Genomic DNA, 26,353 nt, shown 5'->3' on the forward strand with positions numbered 1-26,353 from the left:
GGAATGAATTTCTTTTCTAGTGCAATGGAAATCCATTGACAAGTTATAACCTGAGGAGTAACAATATCTGATTTCTGTCTCTAGAAGATCCTTTTGGAAGTCAGGTGGAGAGTGGATTGAGAGGGGGAAAGGGCGAGAGAGGGAGCAGGAGTGGGAATGTCATAGACAGTGGCTTAGGCCTCCACCAGGGAGGTGGAGAGAAGGGGGAATAGTCAGAACATACTTGGGGGTACCTCAGTGTTCCTAGCAGCTTTATTCATGATAGGCAAAAAGTGAAAACCGCACATGCTTATCAACAGATGAGTGGATAAACAAATTGTGGTATATCCATACAGTAGAATAGTATTCACCCATAAAAGGGAATGAAGGACTGATACATGGTCCATTGTGGATAAGCCTTTAAAAATTGTGCTAATCGAAACAAGCCAGTCACTCAAGCCTCATATTTTTTTTTTTAATCTATTCTTCTGGAAGTCCAGAAGAGAGAAATTGTAAGAGACAGAAGGTAGATTAGTGGTTGCCTAGGACAAAGGGGTGGGACTGGTGGGAGGGAAGATGACAGCTAAAGGGGTAGGGGGATTTATTTTTGAGGTGATGAAAATCAAAATTGGCTGGGATGATGGTTGCCCATACTGGTGAATATACTGAAACCATTGGATGGTATACTTCAAATGGGTGAATTGTATGGTATGTGAATTATTTCTCAGTAACACTGTTGAAAAAAAGAGAGACCACACCTGGAGCAGGACTGACAGGACAAGCTGTTGGTTTGGAGGAGGAGTGTGTAGCCCGTCTCTCTTCCATCTCTGTGCTTCCATTTCATTCCCCTCCGCTCTGTGGCTGGGCTTTCTCTGTGCACAGGAGAAAAGAGGCTGTCCTAGGATCTACTCTACACTGCATCCAGCCCCCGTGCTCCTGCTCGTACGATAGAAATCTCTGTAGCGGTACCTGGGTGGCTCAGTCTGTTAAGCATCTGACTCTTGATTTCAGCTCAGATCACGATCTCACTGTTCATGAGTTCAAGCCCCACATTGGGCTCTGCGCTGACAGCACAGAGCCTGCTGAGGATTCTCTCTCCCTCTTTTTCTCAACCCCCCTCCCCACTTACAATCTCACATGTGCTTTCTCTCTCTTAAAATAAATAAACTTAAAAAAAAAAAGAGAAGAAAAGAAAAGAAATCTCTGTAGACCGGTTTCAAGCCCCCTGGATGGAGACATGTTTGCCTAACCAGGCCGCCCCTTAGTAGGGCTGTGTGGGATGAGCAGTCCCCATCCTCAGAAGTAATAGCAGTCTATTTTCAGAGTTTTCTAACAGAACCAACATATAATGAGCACCTTTCATGTGCCACATACAGTGTCAACTGCTCTCACATCCCTAATCCCGTATAATCCTTTATCGACACTGTATGAAAGCATGTGCTGACTCAAAGAAACTGTCTCAGTTGGGTTCAACTTGTGGTGTATGCATAATGTCACGTCAAGGCCACAACTGGTAAACTCTTCTACCCCAGGGTAGGAGGAGGCCTCCTTGAAATGGGATTACCAGCCACAGAGTGTGCTTTCCAGAGAATAGTGTTTTCAGTTCACCAAAACACAGGGCTCAGCGTTCCTTCTGGTTAGTCGCATTGGCCAACAGAGAGATGTTTCTAAAAAATGCTTTAAAACCAGTCTGATGGGGAGAGAAATCTGTTACAAAAACTATTTGGATCTTGAACATTAGCAATCTGTAAATTCTCTGTTTAAAAATCCTTCCTGGCCTTCCTGATCTGACATTGCTCTTTGGAAAGAATGATGGCAAATGCCCGAGGCTGAAGGTGCAGAGCGAGCCACGAGGAAAATCCATATTCTTTAACTTAATCAGTGTTTGTGGAGTAGGCAGAACCCAAATCCAAACCATATTTTCCAAAAAGATTTTCCCTGTTAATTCTTAAATCCATGTGTATTATATGAGAAATCTAATCCATATGTTTCTTACTCATTTACACTTAACTCATCAAAGCACTTCCTCTGAAGAGCTATTTGATGTCCAAGGAGACTTTAGAGACTTTTTTTTTTTCTTTTTAACAAGTCTTTGTTCTTGGAAATAAAGAAGCTGCTGAAATTGTTATATGGAAAGAGTAAATGAACTTGAACCCCAGAAAGGTTAAACTTTGTTTCAAGGAGGTTCTATATTCAGAAGAAACCACTTTAGGAATGAGCTCTTTTCCTTTTAAATTCTTTTTAGGAGGGGCCTCCAGATGGGTGCTTGGATTTTCATGCCAAAACAATTTGCTCTTCAGCTGTTGTTGGTAGGCACCATTAGATAGATAAAGTCCATCTCATTAAGGCAATCCTAGGTGGTCTTCAACTTTTTAGTTAGAAGAAACCACACCTAATTTTGATCTCTGTCTGATAATTTGTGGCAAAATCTGCCCAATGCAAGATGCATCCTTCGAGATTCCCAAGATGTGTGTTAGAAAGAACAAAGCTCTGGGATAAAAGAGGTGCCATGAAACCATAGGGCAGGACCACCTCCCTTCCCCTTCGATCAGGATCATGCCCAAGCCATCTCAGAGAGTATGAACTCATAACCTCTCTCTTCTCCCACTCTGACATTTTTTCTTACTTTGCTAACACTTACCTTTATGCTTCATTCATGTCAAATTTTATTGTGCATGTCTTAGCATAGCTGTCCTGGGGCTGTGAGGGAAGGAAAGAAGTAGAAGGCACTATCCCTACCCCTGAGAGGCTCATCATTTCACTAGGACACAAAGTAATCCAAGTGAGTTTATCAGGCGTGTGCTTGGTGGATATTCCAGGACTTCCAAGAAGGGAAGGACGGTCAAGGACAGACAGAACATAAAAAGCTTCCCAGGGCACATGGACCCTGGGGTCTGGGAATAACAGCCTGAGCATTGATCTGACTGTATCCAGATGAAGAGGAAAGCACCCTGGGCTGGCATCATTTGGACACTCCTTCAAATTGATGTGCTAAAAATATTTGCTTGATATTTGCCAGAAGAGAAACTGAGGACTGAATGTGTAAGGCATGCAGGACTGAAGGTGGCAGGACTCACGGTCTCTATCACCTCTACAGTTCCACTCTACCCAAACCCGTCCACCCCACCCAGCAAACCCAAGCCAGGCAGTCAGCAACTGGCCTATTCGGTGACCATCAGTTGTGACTTTTCATGCCCGTAAGGAATCTTAGAGCCCATTGAAAGTGCTCTCCCTTTGTTCTAGTAAATACAGATTTCTTTACCTTGTACCATTTCTAATGATGCTTTAGCACCCTTATGGTCTAAACCCTTATGGACTATTCTTGGACAACTGCCTACTTGGGATGACGTGAAAAATGGGCACATATTTGGCTCAGTGCATAGAGACAAGGAGTAAAAATGAATAAGAGAAAATAAGGTCTAAGGAACCAGCATTGTTTATTTTCTCCTATGTTCCAGCCTAGTGCTTGATGTCATACAAGCATGTATGCTTGATATTAGTTCTCTATAACAGCACTACAAGGCAGGCGTTGTGATCCCATTTGACAGATGAAGAAGGAGACACGTAGAGGTTAACACACTTGCCCCTGGGCAGCTACTGGTGAAGCTTGGATACAAACCCAATATAGGGTTAGGATAGATTCATGGCAGGGGAGGGGGGTGGTTGGGTGAAGATCAAAGTCAGGAAGCGCAATGAGGAGCCATTGAGAAACCCAGGGATAAAAGGAAGTAGCAGTGAGCTAGAAACAGGGCATATTAGTGACTGCCACATTTGAGGGTCGGGAGTGGGTTTGGAGGGAGAGGAAAAGAAGTTTCTGGTCATGAGAAAACATTGGTAACATTGGTGACTGAGAAAACATTGGAACCTGGGTGTCAAGGGAGGGCATGGGTTTGAAGAGAAAGATGCTGAATCTGTTGTATTTGAGGTTCTGGAAGAACTTCAGTGTAGGTTTCTGGTCTGTGCTGGAGAGCGGTCAGTGCTGGACCAGAGGACACTAATGGGACACCAGACAAGGAAACAGAGCAGCTCACTGAACACTGAACCTTTGGGACCACCATACTGTGATTCTCATGATACAGTATCTCTGTTTCTCAGAGGAGACTCTGCTGCCTCTGGTGTGGAACCCTGGGAAATGGAGGGCTTGCTTTTGGTTGTCCCAGTGATTGGATGCCCTTGGTCTTCAACAGACCTACAGGGTATACAGGGATACAAGATGTCCCATGATGCACGGGACAGCTCTGCCCAACGCAGAATCACTCTGGGATCCTCTTGATTTCTAAATATCCCATTGGACATTCACTTAGGTGAAAGCTCTACTTATAGTCTCTGGGCCTAAAATCGAAATTTCCATATATACATATATATCTTGCTCCACTTAAATTTATACTCTGTTTTGTAAGGATGTAATCATAAAAATAAAAAATTGTACTTCGATTTGTTGGAATTTGACTGAGCTGTTACATTTCAGAAAATCATGTCTCTGATGGCAATGTCATTCCTAGAATTTGAATTATTACTCTTCATAAATAGCTCTCCCACTAATGATGATTCTGCGTATGTGCGCAACTGTGATTATTTTGTCTTCAAGTACTCATGCCTAACCATCAGCTGAAATACATTTTCTCCTATGGATTCCTTTTCTTTCATTTATCCTTCATATTATAGTTAGGCCATTATATCGATTTTTTTAATTATGCATGCAGGTGAATTATATGTAACTTTCATTTCAGGAGAGTGAAGGAGGTGTTACAAGTTGATTGTTATAAGGGAGGGTTGAGACTAATGGAGTTGAGAACCACTGATTCTAGACTAGCACCATCCTATCGAAATATAATGCAAGCTACAAATAAAACTTCCAGGCTTCTAATAGCCACCTTAGAAAAATTAAAAGGATAGAGTATTATCATGCAGTCTTAAAAAGGAAAAGAATCCTGTCACATGCTTCAGCATGGATGAACCTTGAGGACATTATGCTAAGTAAAATAAGCCAGACACAAAAAGACTAATACTGCATGATTCCAATTATATGAAATAGCTAAAGTAGTCAAATTCTTAAAAACAGAAAATAGAATGGTCATTGCCCAGCATTTGGGGGGAGGAGGAGAATGGGAGTTGTTATTTAATGGGTCTAAAGTTGCAGATTTGTAAGATGGAAAGTTCTTGAGATCTGTATCACACAAATTGAATATACTTAACAGTACTGAACCATACACTTAAACATGGTTAAAGTGAGAAATTTGTGTTATGTGTTTTTTAGAAATTAAAAAAAAAAAGGGACAGGTGAAATGAGTTTTAATACTACATATTTATTTAACCTAACATATCTAAAATGCTATCACTGCAACATATAATCAACGTAACAACTATCAATGAGATATTGTATATTCTTTTTCTTGCACAAAGTCCTTGAAATCTATGTATTTAATACCTATAGCACCTATCAACCCAGACTGGACACATTTCTAGTTCTCCATAGCCACATGTGCTTGGTGGTTACTGTACTGGACAGCCAAGTTCTAGATAATAGAATAATAATAATGGAATACTGGTTGAGCTGACTTTAAGTGCCTATCACTACTGTGAATCCTTCACATAGAATGACTCATTTAATCCTCCTAATGGCCCAGTGAGATTGGCACAACTGTTGTCCCTGTTACACAGGAGACAACTGAAGCTCAGAAAGCTTGAGTAGCTTGCCTGAGGTCACACACCAGTGGGTCTCCAAGTGGAAAGCTGAACCCGGGTGTTCTGGCTCCAGAGCCCTGCCTTAACCACTGTGCTATGGGTGCCTTTGTAGGATTTTTCCCAAGGATTCCTTTTCTGGCCCACTGGGAGTCTGCACAGCCCTGGCGGGTCTTAGGGCAGCAGAGACATGAGTGAGCCATCAGGGAGCCAGTTAGGCTTGTCTTTCCCTGCTGTTCCTGAGGAGCCTGGCAGAGGCACTGGCCAGCCCTTCTGAGAAGCAGAAAGAAAACCCCTGCTCGATTCACAACCCCCTGCAATGTCCTCTGTTCTCTGTATTTCCATTCAAAGAGGTAGTGGGTCTGGGCAAATCAAGATGAAACACAGACAGGACAGAAAGACTGTCTCAATTCATGCATCTAACAAGGACTTGCTACTAGGACCTTGCTCGTTAGTCATCTGCATTCCAATAACATTCTCCTGAGTTCTCCTTAATAAAGACAGATTTCTTCATTTCCTGGGACTCCCGTCAGGATTATGCCGACAACTTCCCCATTAATTATTAAATTATGTACCATCAAAAAATGATTGCATTTGCTTCCTATCTAAACACCACCCCTCACTGATGAAAAATCTCATTTAAACTAATATGCTTTTAACTTGCTTCATTTCAATACCTCCGTGGAGGCTACTAACGAGCTGACTCCTTGCCCAGCTGGTCCCTCAGCCCTTCCTTGGAACAGTCCAAGCCCAATCTTGCTGGGCAGGAAAGGGGAGGACTCACCATTTGAATCAGAGTCTTGGCTAGAGGCTTCCTGAGGAGTGTGTATACTTAAACACACGACTTTGAGTCTGAGCTCCCCACAAAAGTGAGACCCCACTTGCTGCTTTCAGAACCATGAAAACTGCTTAAGAGTGTGGACACAGGAGTAAAACATCCTCCCAGTTTTACCTGGGCAGCTTCATGAGTCAGGTAATTATACCCAGATTCCCTTTACAGGGGCTTCTTAATTATTATTTAATAGAGAGATGATTCCAGGTTGTGACCCACAAGGCTGGCAGCATTATAACCTTAGAGCTGGAGAAGCACCTTCTCCCAGATGCTGTCCTCCTCCAGCAGGGAGACAAAGTGCTTTGAAAGGACCCCTCATCATTGCTTTTGGAGAATATCATTTGCCAAGCAACTCATCTTCCTGGCACGGTCTTCTCTGGGGTGTCAGATGGGTCACTTCACTGGAGTGCTGTGAATCAGGTCATTCTGTTCCTCTGATTAACCCTGATCTCATTCTGTTGGCAGCAGGCAGTGTGGCCTGAGGCCCTGCTGCCTTCCAAAGGCTGTCCACTTATGCCAGGGGTACTGGGAACAGGAAGAGCTGACTGAGCTCACACCATGGGCCAGGCTTGGTTCTAAGTACTCTTGAAGCCTGTCTCCTTAAATTTTCACATCGGTATTATTTAACTTCCCTCCCTGTTTTACAGATGTGGAAACTGAGGCTCACTGTGTTATGCCCATTGCCCAAGGCTACATAGCTAATGTAATCGGGAGAGCCAGGATTTGAACCTACATCTCTCTGGCTCCAAAGCCCAAGGGCTTAACTCCTGTGTCATGTTGCTAGGGGTTAGCTGGCTAGAGAGGGAATTATCTGGGCCATGTTCTCATGGCCAGAACTTGGCTAGATTGGAGCACCTGCATGGTTCAGTCAGTTAAGCATCCAGCTTCAGCTCAGGTCATGATCTCATGGTTCATGAATTCGAGCTCCACTTTGGGCTCTCTGCCTTCAGCACAGAGCCCACTTCAGATCTTCTATCCCCCTCTCTCTCTGCCCTTCCCCCGCTTGTGTGCACACACACACTCTCAAAAATAAATAAGCATTAAAAAAAAAAAAAAAACTTGGCTAGATTACCAAAGGACAGCCATTTTTGTCCATATGGATGGTGCATCATGCTCTTGGCCTCTGATCAGGGGCATATACAGTAATCATATTTTCCCTTCTCTATCCCAGCCATATTCATTAGACCAGGGATGGGCTCATTATTCCAGCCAGGCCAATAGGAGGTCTTCCCAAGGAATTTTAACTGGAATTGAAAAAAAAAAAAAAAAAGAGCCTGTCCTACTCCAGTGGTGCAACTAAGTAGATAACAGCTCCAAGTGACCATGGGTCATGGTCCAGACTTGTGGAGAAGGGCAAAAAGATAGTTTTTGACTATACACAGAAAAAGAGAAAAAATCCCAATGGCATTTGAGCCCTTGATTCGAATTTCTGGGGCACAACCCTTGTATTTCCTATAATTCAGCAATGTAAGCAAATAAATTTCCCCTTTTCACCCAATATAGTCCTACTTAAGTTCCTGTCACTTGTGACAAAACCACACTAATACACTATGCACTGGAATTTGGTCTAGTAAGGTCAATGCAGAGCCTCTAAAGGGCTTTAATGTGCACTGGAGAGAGGCAGGAGTGGAGAGGGGGATACTGTGAGCAGGAAGACCAGCAAGGAGCCTCTTGCTGTGTGGGCTGCATCAGTGGTCCCACAGAGAGATGATGAGGGCTAGAACCAAGGCAGTTGGGGATGGAGTCAAGTTGGGAGAAGTTTTCTGATTTGGTGATTGATTAAAATTTGGGACATGATATTGGAGGTGCCCAGGATGATTCTTAAGTAGATGGTGATGCCATTAGCTGAACAGAAAACACAAGGAGGCAGAACAGACTCAGGGGAAGTGAGTGGAGAAGCAATAGGTAAGAAGCTTGGCCATGGGTGGCTGACTGGTGTTTAGCTGTGTGTGGCTCCTTTAAGCGGACACGATATGTTTTGGCACTACGACAAAGGTGTGTTCTGGCAGTCACCTGCTGGCCACAGCCTCGGTCCTGAGTCATTCACCCTAACCTGTGCCTCACACTTCTTTCCATCCTGCTTTCAGCTCTCCCAGTCGCCAAATGGCCTTCTTATTTTGTCCTTGCATCACCCTGCAGATTTGTCAGAACTGGTATTGTCTTCCTGGCAGAACTTAGGCTCCTTTCCATGGAATTCTGTCCTTCCTGCTGCTCAGCTGAATTGAGCCACCTTGGATAACTCCCACCCTGGAGTGGTGTGGATAGATGGCTAGCACTGTTAAAAACAAACAAAGGAATCATGCTGTGGAAATCTGACTCCAGCCAATTTGGCTGCTTATAATTATAAGCGTCCTTTGTGCTGGGTATCTGTAGCCTACCATAGTTAAAAGATGATGAGAACTGTAGACCTCCTCTACTATGACTGCTCGACCAGGGGGTGTGGGTAGGTTGCATTGAAATCAAGACCCAGACCAAATTCTGGTATACATACAAACGTTTGTTAATAAGCAGGCATTATAATAATGCCAACCTTTTTTTCTGAGTTTGATGAAATCTCTGCTCTCTGACATACACTTTGCATGATGAGACAATATTCTAGTGGAATAATTCTAGTCAAAATCAGGCAGTAGCCTCATCTGTTAGGTGTAGCGCACAGATAAGGTGGAGTCTGGGGCCTGGCAGGACATTATGATGTAGCTGGAAGCTGTTGAGCTGGAAAAACTCTTGCACTCTACTCAGGTAGGCATGGAGGACATGTATTGTATTGTTGGCTATCCCTATATCTTTTGCACCGTTTATTTTACCAATGAAAAATAATTTCTAAACCCATTTCACAATGAGCAGACCCTCTAGTGCTGATGGAAGATAAAGATTGCTGAAGCTCTACCCAGCAATAAACCCATGCATATACACTCAGCTAATATTTGACAAGAAGGCCTAGAAGACTCAACGGGGAAAGGATAGTCTCTTCAATAAATGGTTTTGGGAAAACTGGATAACTATATGCAGAAGAATAAAATTGGACCCCCTATCATATACCACTCACAAAAATGGACTCAGAATGGATTAAAGACTTAAATGTAAGACCCCAAATTGCAAAACTACTAGAGGAAAACATAGGGGAAAGCTCCTTGACATTGGTCTTGGAAAAGATTTTTTTTTTTTTTTTTGATATGACACCAAAAGGACAAGCAACAAAAACAAACATAAACATGTGAGACTATATCAAACTAGAAAACTTTTGGGGGTGCCTGAGTGGCTTGGTTGCTTAGGTGTCCGACCCTTGATTTTGGCTCAGGTCATGATCTCATGGTTCATGAGTTCAGGTCCTATGTCAGGCTCGGCACTGACAGTGTGGAGCCTGCTTGGGATTCTGTCTCTCTCTCCCCCTCTCTCTCTCTCTCTCTGCCACCCCTCACCCCCATTTGCTCTCTCTCTCTCAAAATAAATAAATAAACTAAAAAAAAAAAATAGAAAGCTTTTGTGCAGCAAAAGAAACAGTCAGCAAAATAGAAAGGCAACCTACCAAGTGGGAGAAAATATTTGCAAAGCATCTATCTGATAAGGTGTTAGTATCCAAATATATAAGGAACTCATACGATTCAGTTGCAAGAAAATCCAAACAATTTAATTAAAAATGGCCAAAGGACTAAAATAAGCATTTTGCCAAAGAAGACACACAAATGGCCAACAGACACACAAAAAGATGCTCAACATCACTAATCATGAGAGAGATGCAAATCAAATCACACTGAGATACCACCTCACACCTGTTAGAATGGCTTTTATCAAAAACACAAAAGGTAACAAGGGTTGGTGAGGAAGTAGAAGAAATGAAATCCATATATGCTCTTGGTGGGAATGCAAATTTGTACAGCCACTATGGAAAACAGTATAGAGGTTCCTCAAAAATATAAAAATAGAATTATGATATGATCCAGCAATCTCCCTTCTGGGTACATATCTGAAGGAAATGAAATCACTATCTGGAAGAGATATTTGTATACCCATGTTCACTGCAGCATTATTCACAGTAGTCAAGACGTGGAAATAACCTAAGTTGAATAGATAAAGAAAATTAATATTTATGAATAGACAAAGAAAATGTGGCATACATGTACAATGGAATATTGTTCAGCCATAAAAAAGAAGGCAATCCTGCCTTTGCAACAAATGGATAGACCATGAAGGCATTATACTAAGTAAAATAAGTCATTCATAGAATGCATAGCAATAGAGTAGAATTGTGGTTGCCAGAGGCTGTGGGGGGGGTGGAATGGAAGATGTTGGTCAAAGGGTACAAACTCCCAGCTATAAGATGAATAAATTCCGGGGATCTAATTTACAGCATGGTGACTATAGTTAACAATACTGTATTACATACTTGAAAGTTCTTGATAGAGTAGATTTTAAATTTTAACATCACAAAAAATAGTAATTATGTGAGGGATGAGGTGTTAGCTAACTTTATTGTGGTAATCATTTTGCAATATATGTGTCTATCAAATCATCATATTGTACATCTTAAACTTACATATAAGTCAGTAATATCTCAATAAAGCTGGGGGTGGAGGGAAAATTGCTGAAGCTCTTATAGAAGCTACCCTGGAGTGTAGATTTCTACTTAGAATCTATCAAAGCTTACAAAACATTCTGGAATGTGTATTGCTGATTAGGGTACTTCAGACATAACAAAATGCTCCTAGGATGTAGGTTAAAACTAACACATACATCTGTCAGTCTAAGCTTAAGTATTTAAAAATAAATTACATGTAAAATGCATATATACATATATATGTGTGTATATGTATATATATAAAATTCATAGCATGTACTTGCCTCAGGACCTTTGCATAAGCTGTTTCCTGCATGCATTGTCTTCATCTCTTTCTCACCCATCTGCCTGAGTAGCTCCTATGCAATCTTCAGGATTTGGAATAGCTGTCACTTCCTTCAGGAAGCCTTCCCTGATCCGCCACCATCCTCACCAAGGCTGAGTTGAGTGACTATCCCATGTCTTATTTATTTTTGTAGCGTCTTGTGCTAACTTGTCGTCATTGAAAGAAAGTCAATCGGTCTGTCCCCTCCACTTGACTATAATTCCTAGTCTCTTTCTCTGTAGTATCAGCAGAATACCTGGCCATTAGTAGATGCTCAGTTTGTTTATAGCATTGCGTTTAACTCAAAGGAGAGGCCAATTTTGCTTTCCTTCCTCCCTGCTTTCCATCCATGTATTGGAAAAGGAATCATCGATGATTATTTGCTGACCAATGGTAGATAACCAGTAAGAAAAGGCTGAAGGGGACACTGCCCTAGATAGCTCATAAGTCTGGGGATAATTTGGAAGCAACCAAACACAGAAACATTTTTAATTTGTTTTCACTTTAAATGCTCCAAGTGTTCAGTGATTTGCTCTCAGGGTGAGCTCTGGAGCTGGAGTAGTGATGAGTATCTTCTGTGTTGGCTGTTCATTGATATTTATCCTGAGGAGAAGAAAGCCACCAGAGGCCTTATTCATTCAGTGCTTCCCTTTGGGTTGTGCAATTCCTCATGGAGTCAAGGTCAGTGAGGGGCTGTCAGCCAGCCAGACAGCACATCAGGGGGCTGCTGACCTCATTTTTGTCCACCACAGTCCAAATGCACAGACTTGGACTTGACATTTGCCAAAGTACAGCTAAACTAATGGCGGTCAAATGATGCTCCACATATTCAACCCCACATCAAAGTGGCTAAATAGGGTTTTAATGTTAGAAAATAGACTCAGCAGAAATATCGACACATGGGTCATTTATTTGGAGGTACTCTTCCTTTTGCAGCTCTGAATCTGTAATTTTATTTCATTTTTTTAAGCTGAATTTTCTTCTAAAGATTTTATGAAAGTTTATTTTGAGAGAGAGAGAGAGAGAGAGCACGTATAGGAGGGGCAGAAAGAGAGAGGGGGGAGAGAGAATCTTAAGGAGGCTCCACACTGTCAGCACAGAGCCCAGTGTGGGGCTCGAACTCATGAACTGGGAGATCATGACCTGAGCCAAAAACCAAGAGTCGATGCTTAGCCAACTGAGCCACCCAGGTGCCCCTGAATCTATAATTTTAAATAAGACCAGGCCTATAGCTCGATGGGCATTTTGTCCCATTTGAATAAATATTGAAGAAGGAGAGAGGATGACATGGAATTTATGCATTCAAAATATGTAAAGTTTACGCTCTCGGATTATGTGGAAAATACTGTGAGCGAATGATTGCTGTCCCCAGAGGTTCCAGGAAAGGAACGGAGGCCAAGGAGGGGCATAACACCTGTGTCTCTTCTGCACCTTTGTCCACAGCCCCAACATTCCCCCCTACCCTCAACCCCCTTGCCCCATAAAATACCACAACACCATAAAATCATGCCAGGATCAGCATTCTGGGCATGGAAAACAATGCAGGAAAATTCTCCAACGCAGAGTTGAAAGCCATAGTTCTAGGAAAAAGACTGGGCAGCAGCTAAGAATCCCTGAGCCTGCCTGGACAGGTGTGTACGGCCTCCACATTGCGGGAGGCAAGGATTCTTGGAAGAGCTCTTGGATAAAGGCTCTTTCAGTGAAGGTCATTCTGTGAATGAAATCTGGTGTGTTTGTAATTCTTTGCTCTGGTGAGCAGCAAAAATGGTCAGGGATAATCTTAAAAGGCCCCAAAGCCCTCATCCAAAATTGAGAATATTTCAGATTTTAGAAAGGGAACCCAGTAGCTGATCACAGACCTGCAGTAACATTTTCCTGAGGGGCTAGTGCATATCTTGAGAAGAGAAACTCTGATTTCCCCTCCCCCACGTAGGAAACCACAAACCAGCACAGAGATTCAGGCTCAAAACCCTGATGCTCTTCAGGCGAACCTGTGGCAACCTGCTCTCACCTGCAGTTTTCTTCCCAGAGATTTTAAGACTCTGTGTGTGTGTTTTCATTTCTTCTTTCTTTCTGCCTTGTGCTTAAGGCAGTGTTGGCTTCATGGCTCCTGTTGATACCCACCGTGGCGAAATAAGACAGAAACATGGTTAAGGGCTAAGACCTGTGGTCAGAAGGAACTTGGTTAACATCCTCCCTCTGGCACTCTTTAGCTGTTTGTTGGAAACTAGGAAGCTGCTTAACCTCTCTGAACCTCAGCTTATTCAGCTATAAACCCTCTTGCAGGGTTGTCATAAGAATTAAAGGAGGTTATGAAGTCACTGAAACTTACAGAATGCTTGCTCTGTACCAAGAACATGCTAAGAGTTCTACATGAAGGGTTATTCTATCAAACAGAGGAAACCAAGGCTTATTTTATGAGAAAACAGGCTCTGGAAGGCTAAGTCACTGGAGCCATGTTGCAATCAAACGGAGAAGCTGGCATTCAACACGAAACAGTCTAACCCCTGGTACTCTTACCTCCTCTGCTATGATGGCTCAGTAGATGGGTCAGCGAAATGTCTGCATGGTTTCTGAAACAGAGGGAGTTCTCAGTGTATGTAACTATGATGTTAAAGTGATGACAATGATAAAGGAGGACCAAACTTTAAAACAGGTAGAAACTGGAGGAAGATCATTGAGTGATGTGGTTGTCGGTGATATTGTGCTCCTGACTCATATTGTGCTCCTGACTTGGGACCCCAGGGAGAAGCCCCACAAGCTCTGTCAACATCCTTTTAAGCAGAGTCTCAAGAATAACTGGCTCAGAGATTTTCTAAATGTTACCAGTCCATTCTCTGCACACTCTAGCCCACTCATGCTTTAGGTCAGGTTGCTTGCAAAACAGGCTCACAGATGGAGATCCTTGTACAGAAAATTTATTGGTAATCTAGAGATTACCATCTCTGGGGAATAAAGGAAGTAGGAGTGGTGGAGGGAAGAATTGCAATGCTATGCAGTTCCAACAAAACCCTCAGTCTAGAGGTGCCTGGGTGGCTCAGTAGGTTGAGCGTCCCACTTCTGCTCAGGCCATGATCTCAGTTTGTGGGTTCAAGCCCCGCAATTCGGCTCTGTGCTGATAGCTCAGAGCCTGGAGCCTACTTCAGATTCTGTGTCTCCCTCTGTCTCTGCCCTTCTCCCACTTGCATGCTGTCTCTCAAAAATAAATAAACATACAATAAAACAAAAACAAAACTCAGTCTATCCCATAAGGAATGCTGAGGCTGACAGACTGTGGCAGGCAGAATTCTATGATAGCCACAAGATTCCTGCCCTCTGGTATACACGCCCTGTATAATTCCTCTTACATTCAGTGCAGGCAGAACCTGTAGATATGATGGGATATCCCACCCATAGTTAGGTTACTAATAGGTTGACTTGGAGTTCATCAAAAGGAAGAGTATCTGGGTGGGCCTGACCTAATCAGATGAGCCCCTAAAAGAGCTTGTGCTCTTCCAGAAAGTGAGATTCAAAGCATGAGAGGGAATATGGCAAGGACCACATGGCAGGAAGCAGCAGTCAGTCTCTAGAAAGCTGAGCATGGTCCCTGGTGGACACCCAGCCAGGAAATGGGAGCTTAGTCCTTTGGCCAAAAGGAACTGAATTCTGCCAACACCTAATTGAACTAGAAGGAAGACCCCAAGCTTCATATGAGACCACAGCTCTGGCTGGCATGTTAGTTTCAGCCTGGTCAGCCCTAAGCAGAAGATCCAGTTGTGCTGTGCCTGGACTTCTGACCTTCAGAACTGTGAGACAATAAGAGATGTAGCTTTTGCTTTATTTTTTTTTTGATTAAACTTTTTATTTTCAGATAACTGTAGATACACATGTAATTGTAAGAAACAATACAGAGAGGCCCTGTGAACCCTTTACCGCATCTCCCTCAAAGGTAACGTCTTAACAAACTATACTACAAGATCACAACTAAGATATTAGCATTGAGATAGTCAAGATACAGAGCGTTTCCATCACCACACATATCTCTTCCTTTTGTCCTTTTATAGCCACGCCCCCTTGCCTTCTGCGTCTCCCCACTGTGAATTATCAGGGAGCCCCCAGTGCAAGGGCAGCTATCTGTAGGACAGAGCTTAGTGCTTGAAGAGATACCTTCTCTTTAGCCTGTCTGCCATTCACCTAAACTCTGCTCATGTCTCCAGATGGTTTTTCTCTCAAGCAGACTATTTCAGGACAGGCACACAGGGGCATTCAATATGTACTTGATGAATTGAACTGAACTGAACGTGATTTTGCCAGGTTATTGCTTTCTTATTATTGTTTGTGATCTAATCTTTATTTTGGGGACTATTCTTCTCCTTGATCCTACTTACCTCAATATTAAAAAATCCCTCCCTTCTCCCTGCTTTACTATGTTTGGCCTCAGATTTATGGGAAGCAGGAGCCCTGGCTGTTCAGTGGCTACCCAGGACCCCTGGACACTGAGTCTGTGCACTAGGGTGATCCTAACAAGCTCTCAGAGCATTTCTTGGTCTGGGTGGTGATAGTCTTGGGGGCAGGGACTGAGCTGTCTTTGATGAGGATGGGGGACATGACACTCCAGTCCCTGCTTGTCCAGGGACAAAGGAGTATTTGTTTAGTCAATGAGTGCTAATATTTGGTTAGATGTGAAGCCCTCAGGAAGTCATTCCAAGAACAGAGACTGATATCCCAACCTTCAAGTTCAGTCCATCACCACACACCTGAGTGCCAAAGACTGAATTCTGTACCTTCCTTCATTGCTTTCCTTTGAAATATGCTCCTGAAGCCTTCTCTCAGCCCCTTTTATGTCACTACACAGCCGAGGCATCCACTCTCGTCATCCTCTCCACCTGACTCCTCCTTCCTCCCTTCTACCAGTCCAGGTTGTTCAAACCTCTTGTATCTCCATTTATAATAGCTAATTGGGAAGTCCTTCCAATTCCAACCCGTCTGCCTTTGAGTATTATCTGCTCACCTCTTGACCATGACAGACTGGCCTGGTAGCCTCCTGCCTTACATGACAAGAGCCATGGGGATGGTGTCAGCGCTGAGAAGATTGGCTTCAGGGTGGTCCTAGGAAGTTGTAAGGATGTGCCGGATGCTTGGTTGAAAGAAGAGGCCTTCCAAGGGAATTAAAAGCAAAAATGAATTACTGGGACCTTATGAAGATTAAAAGCTTCTGCACAGCAAAGGAAACAACCAACAAAACTAAAAGGCAACCAACGGAATGGGAAAAGATATTTGCAAATGACATATCGGACAAAGGGCTGGTATCCAAAATCTATAAAGAGCTCACCAAACTCCACACCCGAAAAACAAATAACCCAGTGAAGAAATGGACAGAAAACATGAATAGACACTTCTCTAAAGAAGACATCCGGATGGCCAACAGGCACATGAAAAGATGCTCAACGGCGCTCCTTATCAGGGAAATACAAATCAAACCCACACTCAGATATCACCTCACGCCAGTCAGAGTGGCCAAAGTGAACAAAAGAGGAGACTATAGATGCTGGAGAGGATGTGGAGAAACGGGAACCCTCTTGCACTGTCGGTGGGAATGCAAACTGGTGCAGCCACTCTGGAAAACAGTGTGGAGGTTCCTCAGAAAATTAAAAATAGACTTACCCTATGACCCAGCAATAGCACTGCTAGGAATTTACCCAAGGGATACAGGAGTACTGATGCATAGGGGCACTTGTACCCCAATGTTTATAGCAGCACTCTCAACAATAGCCAAATTATGGAAAGAGCCTAAATGTCCATCAACTGATGAATGGATAAAGAAATTGTGGTTTATATACACAATGGAGTACTACATGGCAATGAGAAAGAAGGAAATATGGCCCTTTGTAGCAACGTGGATGGAACTGGAGAGTGTGATGCTAAGTGAAATAAGCCATACAGAGAAAGATAGATACCATATGTTTTCACTCTTATGTGGACCCTGAGAAACAGAAACCCATGGGGGAGGGGAAGGAAAAAAAAAAAGGTTAGAGTGGGAGAGAGCCAAAGCATAAGAGACTCTTAAAAACTGAGAACATTGGGGCGCCTGGGTGGCGCAGTCGGTTGGGCGTCCGACTTCAGCCAGGTCACGATCTCGCGGTCCGTGAGTTCGAGCCCCGCGTCAGGCTCTGGGCTGATGGCTCAGAGCCTGGAGCCTGTTTCCGATTCTGTGTCTCCCTCTCTCTCTGCCCCTCCCCCGTTCATGCTCTGTCTCTCTCTGTCCCAAAAATAAATAAACGTTGAAAAAAAAAAAATTAAAAAAAAAAAAAAAAGAGACTCTTAAAAACTGAGAACAAACTGAGGGTTGATGGGGGGTGGGAGGGAGGGGAGGGTGGGTGATGGGTATTGAGGAGGGCACCTTTTGGGATGAGCACTGGGTGTTGTATGGAAACCAATTTGACAATAAATTTCATATATTGAAAAAATAAATAAAAATAAAATAAAAATAAAAAGTATCAAAAAAAAAAAAAGAAAGAAGAGGCCTTCAGAGTAGAGGCTTCTAAGAATCACATTTGAGAAGAAATAGAATGACATAGAAATAATGGCAGATCATAGATTGCTCTTTGCCAAGGATTTTGCTCCTATGATACCCTATAAAAAGAAATAAACCTTCTACGGGTGCCTGGATGGCTCATTCAGTTAAGCATCTGACTTTAGCCCAGGTCATGATCTCATCATTCATGGGTTCGAGCCCCATGTCAGGAGACTTGGGAGTCTCTCTCTACCCCTCCCCCACTCACCCACTTGTGCTCTCTCTCAAAACAAATAAGTAAACTTAAAAAAAAAAAGCCCTCCAAATTATATCAGCTCTGCACTGATAGTGGGTAGCCTGCTTAGGATTCTCTCTCTGCCCCTGTCTCTCTGCCCCTCCTGCACCTTTCTTTCTCTCTCTCTCTTTCTCTCGAAATAAATGAATAAACTTTAAAAAAATAATTAAAAAAATAAAACTCTGTTAAGATCATACCCATTCCTTCCTCCAGGGTTGGCAGTGGATGGAAATCCTCTATGGATAAGGTGCCTGGGTCTCATGGCCCCACCTCCCAGGGAGTAGCTGCCTTTTTGAACATCCTCCTCAAGCCCTGTCCATAAATTTCTGTGTCTAGTCCATCCACTGAGATCATGTTGGGGAAGAGACACTCCTTAACTAGAGCACTTAGACTCCAGGCATCCCAGGCTCCTCTGCTGTGTGCTCCCATAGCATCAGCATTTCTTCATTCAAATGGCATAAGTGGCCATTTGAACAGATACAAGCGTAAGTGGTTGTTATAGGTCTGCCTTCCTGGGGTCTATCTGAGTCCTTCATCCCCATGTTATAGATCATAGCTCAATGACTGCCACAGGATAGATGTTCAATATGTTTTTTGGATGAATGAATTTTGCTAAGTCTCAGGGAGAGCAATAGAGAGAACAGATTCAGAAAGCTAGTTATAGCTAGGGAATGGGGCTTACAAAGTCTAGCTTACTCATTTTGAGCTTGCCTTCCTCTCTAGGGCCTCCCTACTTAGCTCCTAGCATACCTCCACGTCTTTTCCTTCCCACCTGGCATACTGCAACAAAGCTAGACTTTTCAAGACAGACCTATGGGCAAGAGAGGGACAGGAGATCCATCCCATGGTGGTATCAATCCATTCTCTAAGTTTCTAGAGTCTCACATGAAGGGGTAATCTTTCCTGGTTAATAGATTCTGGGACTATCCTCCTCTCTAGGGATGTACACTGACTCTAGGCCAGAAGGGAAAATGGAGAATTACTAAGAAAAAATAGGTAATCAATTAACAGTGACTGCCATGGGGGCGGTGAGGAGGAAGAAAAGCATTTCTGAAGAGTATTCGCCTATGGCCTCAGCAGGGTAACCTATCTTTGTATAACAAAACAGTCTAAGATCTACATCTAGGGGGATTTATTTCATATGTTCCATTTAAGGATTTAAGGTTTCCCTCAGTAGTCTTCACTCCTACTCCTCCACTACAGAGACTTGAGGAGTGGGAAATTTTAATAATTTGTAATAATTTCTGATGTGATTTCTTTTCTTCTGAGATATAACAGAAGTTGAAGGAAGCAATGGCAACAGGATGGTATTTCTTTCTTTTTTTTCTTTCAAGTTTTTATTTAAACTCAAGTTAGTTAACACATCGTATGGTGTTGGTTTCAGGAGTAGAATTTAGTGATTTATGACTTACTTATAACACCCAGTGCTCAACACAACAAGTGCCCTCCTTAATACCCATCACCCATTTAGCTCATCCCCCCCCACCCAACCGACCTCCCCTCTAGCACCCTCAATTTCTTAAACTCAACTTAGTCTTTTTTTTTTTTTTTTTTTTTTTTTTTTAGAATTTTATTGTGAGCCTGTGACGGGATGCTGTGCTGTTTGTCAAGCATCATTTGCTTGCAAGTGCTGGCAATGGTGATAGATAAACCTGGGACAGTCCAGATTGTTCCTTCCCACCTTTTGTCCCACCTGGGTCTGAAACATGCCCCAAAGGGAATTTGGCTCAGCAGGCACACCAGGACTCTCTATATTGGAGCTCTTTGATGGGAATCCAAGAAGGCTCTTCAGAGTACCCATGAGGGCAGTGGGTGATGTAGCTGGGGAAGAGCCTGAGTGGATTTAGGTTGATTCTGGGTTTGAACCAACATGGGAAGGGGTGCCTGGGTGGCTCAGTTATTTAAACGTCTGATTTCAGCTCAGGTCATGATATTGTGGTTCCTGAGTTGGAGCCCCGATGGGGCTCTGTGCTGACAGTGTGGAGCCTGCTTGGGATTCTCTCTCTCTCTCTCTCTCTCTCTCTCTCTCAAAAATAAATAAACATTTGAACCAACCAACATGGGGATGTTTAGCATAAGAGGGAATGGATAATCTGATCCACTTTGCCTCACCAGTGCCTGAGAGGGGGCTGCAGACCTGGAGAAAGAAGAACAAAATGTCTGGAAAGCTAAAACAAAAGTTGGGGAAAAGCAGTTTAGAGGGAGGGGAAGGATTCATTGCCAGAGTGACATTGGAGGGGCACAGAGACTGAGTACTCCCAGCGAAGTAGAATATTGTCCTTGAATGCTCAAACCCCTCTGTGAATTTCTAGTCTTTTCCATAACTCAGAGACCAAACATGTTCATGTGACATTTCTAAAACTGCGATTTGTTTCAGAATTGTTAGAAACAAGAACAGCTAGAGATGGGTTCTGACTTTTCAACCTGGAAAGGAAGGGTTTCCTCTTCCTTACTTGTGACCAGTAAATTGAAACAAAGCAAGCATGAATGTATTACCTCACTCAGAATGTCTCAGCTCATCTTCCTATGCTTTCGGCTGCTTCTCAGACTTAGGAGCATTTAATCTTTCACTTTCTCAAGGGGCAGCACATCTTACTTGAAGGTAAAGAACACCATCCTGGTTGATGGGCAAAGATTGAATTATCTAGGATGTGTTTGTTTTCCTACCATTTAAAAAAATTGTTTCACTAGAAGACAGAAAAATGGAAACCTCCATGGATGATTTCAGAAATGCCTTGATAATGACTTGGGAAGAGGAAAACCCATTCTGCATCCTCAGTCATCCCACTGGTGTCTGAGACAGAAGAATATCATTTTTCACTTTCTCCCTTGATCTTCTCATTCAATAAATCGTGATGACAATAGCAGCACATAATACTCACAGTGACCATGTAATTTAGTACCCAAACTGGGGCTCTTTTGAGAGCGAAAGGGAATGCTCATAATCATCACTCCTGGACAGCAGGCTGACACATAGTCACTCTAATATCAATGGAAATAGGATTGATTCTCTAGTCAGGCCCATATTTCAATCCTAGTTCCTCACATACTTACTCGCCACATGAATGCAGACATGGTATTTCACCTCCAAAGCCTCACTTTGCTCATTTTATATTAATACTAGTCTTGCAAGATTGTTATAAGGATTAAATGAAATAGCATATGTGAAATCACCTAGCATAGCAGAAGGGTGGCATTCCTCATATATCCACATTCTTTGCTTTACAGCAATATGCCAGGGTTAGTGAATCAGTTCATTTATTCATGCACCCATGAGTGAATTGGCTAAGGATTATTTAAAAAAATTTTTTTAATGTTTATTTATTTTTGAGAGAGAAAGAGAGACCGAGCACAAGCAGGGGACGGGCAGAGAGAGAGGGAGACACAGAATCCGAAGCAGGTTCCAGGCTCTGAGCTGTCAGCACGAAGCCCAATGTGAGGCTCAAACTCACAACTGTGAGATCATGACCTGAACCGAAGTTGGAGGCTTAACCAACTGAGCCACCCAAGCACCCCTGGATAAGCATTAATGAGTGGAAGAGGTCCTCAGTGGAAGTCATACTTCTCCACAGAGGATGTTTTAGAAATTTGTGAAGGTGTACTTGGTTGTCATAATGATTTGGGGGGTGTTGCTGGCACTTAGTAGGATGGTGTCAGGGATGTTAAACATCTTGCTGCGTACAGAAGAGCTCTCCACCACAAAGGACGCTCCCTCATCTTTCATGGCCTCCTAGTGTCCCACTGGACATTCATGTAGGTTAAAAAAAAATAACTCTTCATAATGATCTGAGCCTAGAGACTATTTTTATTTTGCACATAAATGGAAAGCATTTTTTTTGCAGAATTCTAATATGCATTGGATTTTCCAGGAATGTGTCAGATGTGTAAATTAAGGGAAATTTGTACTTTGTTCTGAATTTCTCACAATTTCAGGACCTCTCATTCCTAGTAACAATACCACTGTTGGATAGTAATCCAAATGGGAAGGATATGTTAGTCACTACCACAATGCACCTGTCTTAAACTGTATTTCAGGCCTTCCCATTCACATGATTCTCCATGCAGAAATTCACATCTTACTCTCATGTCTGCTAGCATGGCCATGCCTAAATATTTACATAATGAAAATCATATTATTTTCTTAACAATTATTTTTTCTTTTATTTCTCTTGAATAGCAGAGTGTTGTGTGGTTGTGGCAGAAACTTCTAGATGCTAACCAAAAGCTAGAGTCTCCTCCCTTTTCTGGGCCCCCAACTAGACTCGATTTCCCAGCCACCCTTGTACTTAGTGTGGTCATGTGCTGAGTTCTAGCCAATGGCATGTGAGAAAAATGGGGCATGCTACTTCTGGGCTTGACCCATGAAAATTTCCTACGTGCAACCCTCCCCACAGATTGCTTATCTGCCAGTCCCATGATAAGAGCTAGAAATAGTTTCTATTGTGTTTAAGCCTTTAAATATAGGGCCCATTTGTTTTAGCAATCAGTGTACCATGACTAATACAATATAGCTTTTTTTTCCCTAATGTTTCTATATGAATTCCATTTTAAGATAGTGAAGAGGACACTTAAAATATTAGCTATAAAAGAGGGCTTTGGTCTGATAGGGCGGAGAGCTACTGGACTAGACAGTGCAAGCTTTTGTAAGAACTATAAAGAAGAATAGCACGTGGTTAGTACTTTATCAAGTTTATAAAAGAGTGTGCACAAGTACGCCAACACACAAATGTATGAGTTAATAATTAATTTGAGGCAGTGTATAACAAGAAACAATTGAGTTGTGTAGATTCGGTGGCCTTCAAACTTTTCTCCATTAGTTAAGAACTTTTTTGAGCAAGCACACCCAATATATGTATGTTTCATAGAATTTAAGACACTATCAATTATATATGACATCCTTATCTTACATCGCATGAAGAAAGAAAAGTTTTGCTGCCAACCATATTGGGACATAAGGCTTTCTTTACGCATCAATTGTAAAATGGATTTCAATATGAGAGACATTAAAATGTGAAGCAGTGTGTGTCTTAAAATTGATGAGAATTGGTCATGTACTTCTAAATGAATATATTAGGTCTATTTAAGAACACACATGATGGGAGTTTTAAAAGGTTGAAATTTTATAAGCAGAACCTCTACTGCTTTCTTGTTGCACCCCAAATGATTACCATAGACCCCTACTTTGGAGACCTCTAGTATAGACATAGGTCCTCTGTGGACTCTGAAGAGCAAGGGTTGCTATTAGCTGTCCCTGCATGGCTCTGGGTAGGTGGAACAGCATTCTATGTGAAAGGTATTTCCAGAGTACAGAAAAAGGAATGTCTGAATGGTGTTGGAGGGCAGTGAATAAAGCAAGGGGCTATCAGGGACTTTGATTCTGAGCCTTGGTGTTAGGGCCAATGTAGGGTAGCCAGGAGAGGTATCTAATCATTAGGGAAAAGATAACATGAACAGAGGCCATGCAGTAGAGCTACAGGGTAAACAAACGCTAGCTGGGCTCTGAATTTAACGTCAGCCTGGAGGAAGAACAACACGAGATCTTGGTAGGTGCCGCTTAAGGCTGATCTTATAAGCCAGATATAGTGCGGTTTGAAGAGAATGGGTTAGGAGATCCTGGCTCAAAACATCTCCCCTACTGACTGTCACAGTGCCTGAAATTTCTCCTTTGAAAATTAATCCCTGTCAGCTAAGGGACCAAAGACCCCAATTAAAATGCAATTACTCCTAACAGAAGTACGGTCTTTGTTTTTTGTGAATTAATACTTCAAAGGGGACAGACTGCTAAAGGAAAACACAATAGAAATATAGTGGGAAAGCTGGAGGTAAGAAAAAGTAGGAACCCCAAGAGGAGAAAAGATCCTACTAACAGGAGATGTAGAAGAGCATAGTATCTACTGAAGAGACTTTTTTTTAATGTTTATTTATTTTGAGTTAGAGAAAGAGAGAAGAAGCAGGGGAGGGGCAGAGAGAGAGGGGGGGACAGAGGATCTGAAGCGGGCTCCGCACTGACAGCAGTGAACCTGATGTAGGGCTCGAACTCACGAACCGTGAGATCATGACTTGAGTTGAAGTCAGACGCTCAACCGACTGAGCCACCCAGGTGCCCCTGAAGTGACTTTTATGTTCATAATCTGCATATACAGTCTTGGATTCTTCACTGAATTCCATATATATATATTTATGTATTATATAATATATAATTATATATATATTAACCACCTTGTGAGAAAACATACATATATATATTATATAATGCAATTTATATAGAACACACACATTGTATAGTGTACATATGTATTTCTGAGCATATATGATATAATACATATATTTTTGAGTTTTCTTACAATTTTTCTCTTGTGAGAAAACACACCCTATATATGATATATATTTAATTAGATGTATATAATATTATGTATATTGTATTATATATAGTATAATATATATTATGTATATATGTATAGTATGCATAGTTAGGTGTAATTATTATGTATAATTAGTTTATTAAGAGTAATATAATTATATGTATCATATAAATGTGTGTGTTTTCTCACAAGGTGAGAAAAACTGTAAAATTGCAAAAGAAAAATTGTAAGAAAAGTCAGAAAAAACCATTTTTAGCATTTTATAAATCAAAAGCAAGAGATAAAATCATAAGAGAAAATATCATAAGGGAATAGACTATTTTAAAATTCTGTACAAAAAAAAAAGCACCACCAAAATTAAGATTAAAAGGCAAACTGCAGGAATCATTTGCAGCAAATACAACAAAGAACTGCTCTCTTTGCTGTATAAAGAACTCAAGCAACCCAATGAGAAAAATGCAAAGAACCCTGACCGTAAACAGGCAAGATATGTACAGACAGGTCCCAAAGGGAATCTATTACTAGTCAACGATTATGCGGTCCACGAGGAAGGGAACACGTCTGTGTGTTCATCATCTTAGCTCTTTTGCCTGGGCCAATGCCTCTTACCTGTTAAATAAATATTTGTTGAATAATTGATTAAGTGAATTAATACAAGAAAAAAAATCAACCAAATTAAATATTTTTGCCCACCACTGTAGCAAATATATTTTTTAAGGGGTAATATCCAATGAGTATTGTAAATACATGTAGTGAAAAGGACTTTCTCTTGTGAATTGATAGTCATGTTAACTGATGTGACTCTACAGAGAAGCAGTTTGTCAATAATATTAACCTTGATGTGACAGAATTTCAGTGCTCACCTCCTCCCATTGTGTGGGAAAATGATACCTCCTCACCGGACTGCATCCCCCTTGGAGTCAGATAGGGCCGTGCAATTAGTTCTGGACAGTGGGTAATGGGCAGGGGTGGTGTGTGTGGCTTCTGGACTGATTCATTTGAGAAGCTTCCTCTGAAGATATAAATTAGAGAGGAGGCCTCAGCTGAGATGGTGAAGCCAGAGACTGAGAAGCCTGGACTGCTAAGTCCCTGTGGAGAAGACAGCAACTTGAGAGATACTTTTATACTAAGAAATAGATTCTTATTTTGTTAGGTCATTGAGATGTTAGAGCTGCTTGTTACCACAGCACGCCTAGGCTCTTCTGATTAATATGCTTATGTCATTCTTTTAATGAATATCTACTGAGCTAAGCACCTACTATAAAACAGACCCAGGCATTCCATTTATGTGGAAGAAAAGAATCCTAAATATGGAAAAAGATATTTATACATGAAGATGCTCATTTAAGATTATTTTAAACCCAGCATTCCCATAATAGAATTGTTAGTTGCTGAAGAAAAACATATCACATGCACTTAGTAGATATTTATAAAGAGATGTAATAACATGGGAAAATATTTGTGACTGTCATCCTCATAAGCTTTCTATACATATAAAAAAATTGAAAGAAAAACAACCAAAAATGTTAAAGACTCATTCTGCTGGGTAACAAAAATGTAATTTTTCCTCCTTATTTTTTCTGCAGTTTGAAGTTTTCTAAATATTTAAAAATAAATTGGCACCAATTCTCATAATAAATAACAGCGTTTCTCTCCCAGTTACTCAGTTTTTAGATTTGTAACAAATAGACCATTTTATTATCTCATCGGTAAGATTTTTTTCTTAATCTGGGAGCAGATTTCCCAAGTTAAAATCCAGATGGTGGATGATCTTTGTACTTCTGCTACTTTTTTTTTGTTTGCATACATGCAGAAAATGCAAATTGTAAA

General features: G+C 41.8%; 1 long non-coding RNA gene across 1 annotated transcript in view; it reads left to right on the plus strand.

Annotated features, from left to right (window-relative positions):
- The window catches only part of LOC131494339 (uncharacterized), a 62,786-nt gene that overhangs the window by 9,134 nt on the left and 27,299 nt on the right, over positions 1 to 26,353 (plus strand). The window lies entirely within an intron of this gene.

Source organism: Neofelis nebulosa, chromosome 14, assembly GCF_028018385.1.
Source record: "Neofelis nebulosa isolate mNeoNeb1 chromosome 14, mNeoNeb1.pri, whole genome shotgun sequence".
NCBI classification, from domain to species: domain Eukaryota; kingdom Metazoa; phylum Chordata; class Mammalia; order Carnivora; family Felidae; genus Neofelis; species Neofelis nebulosa.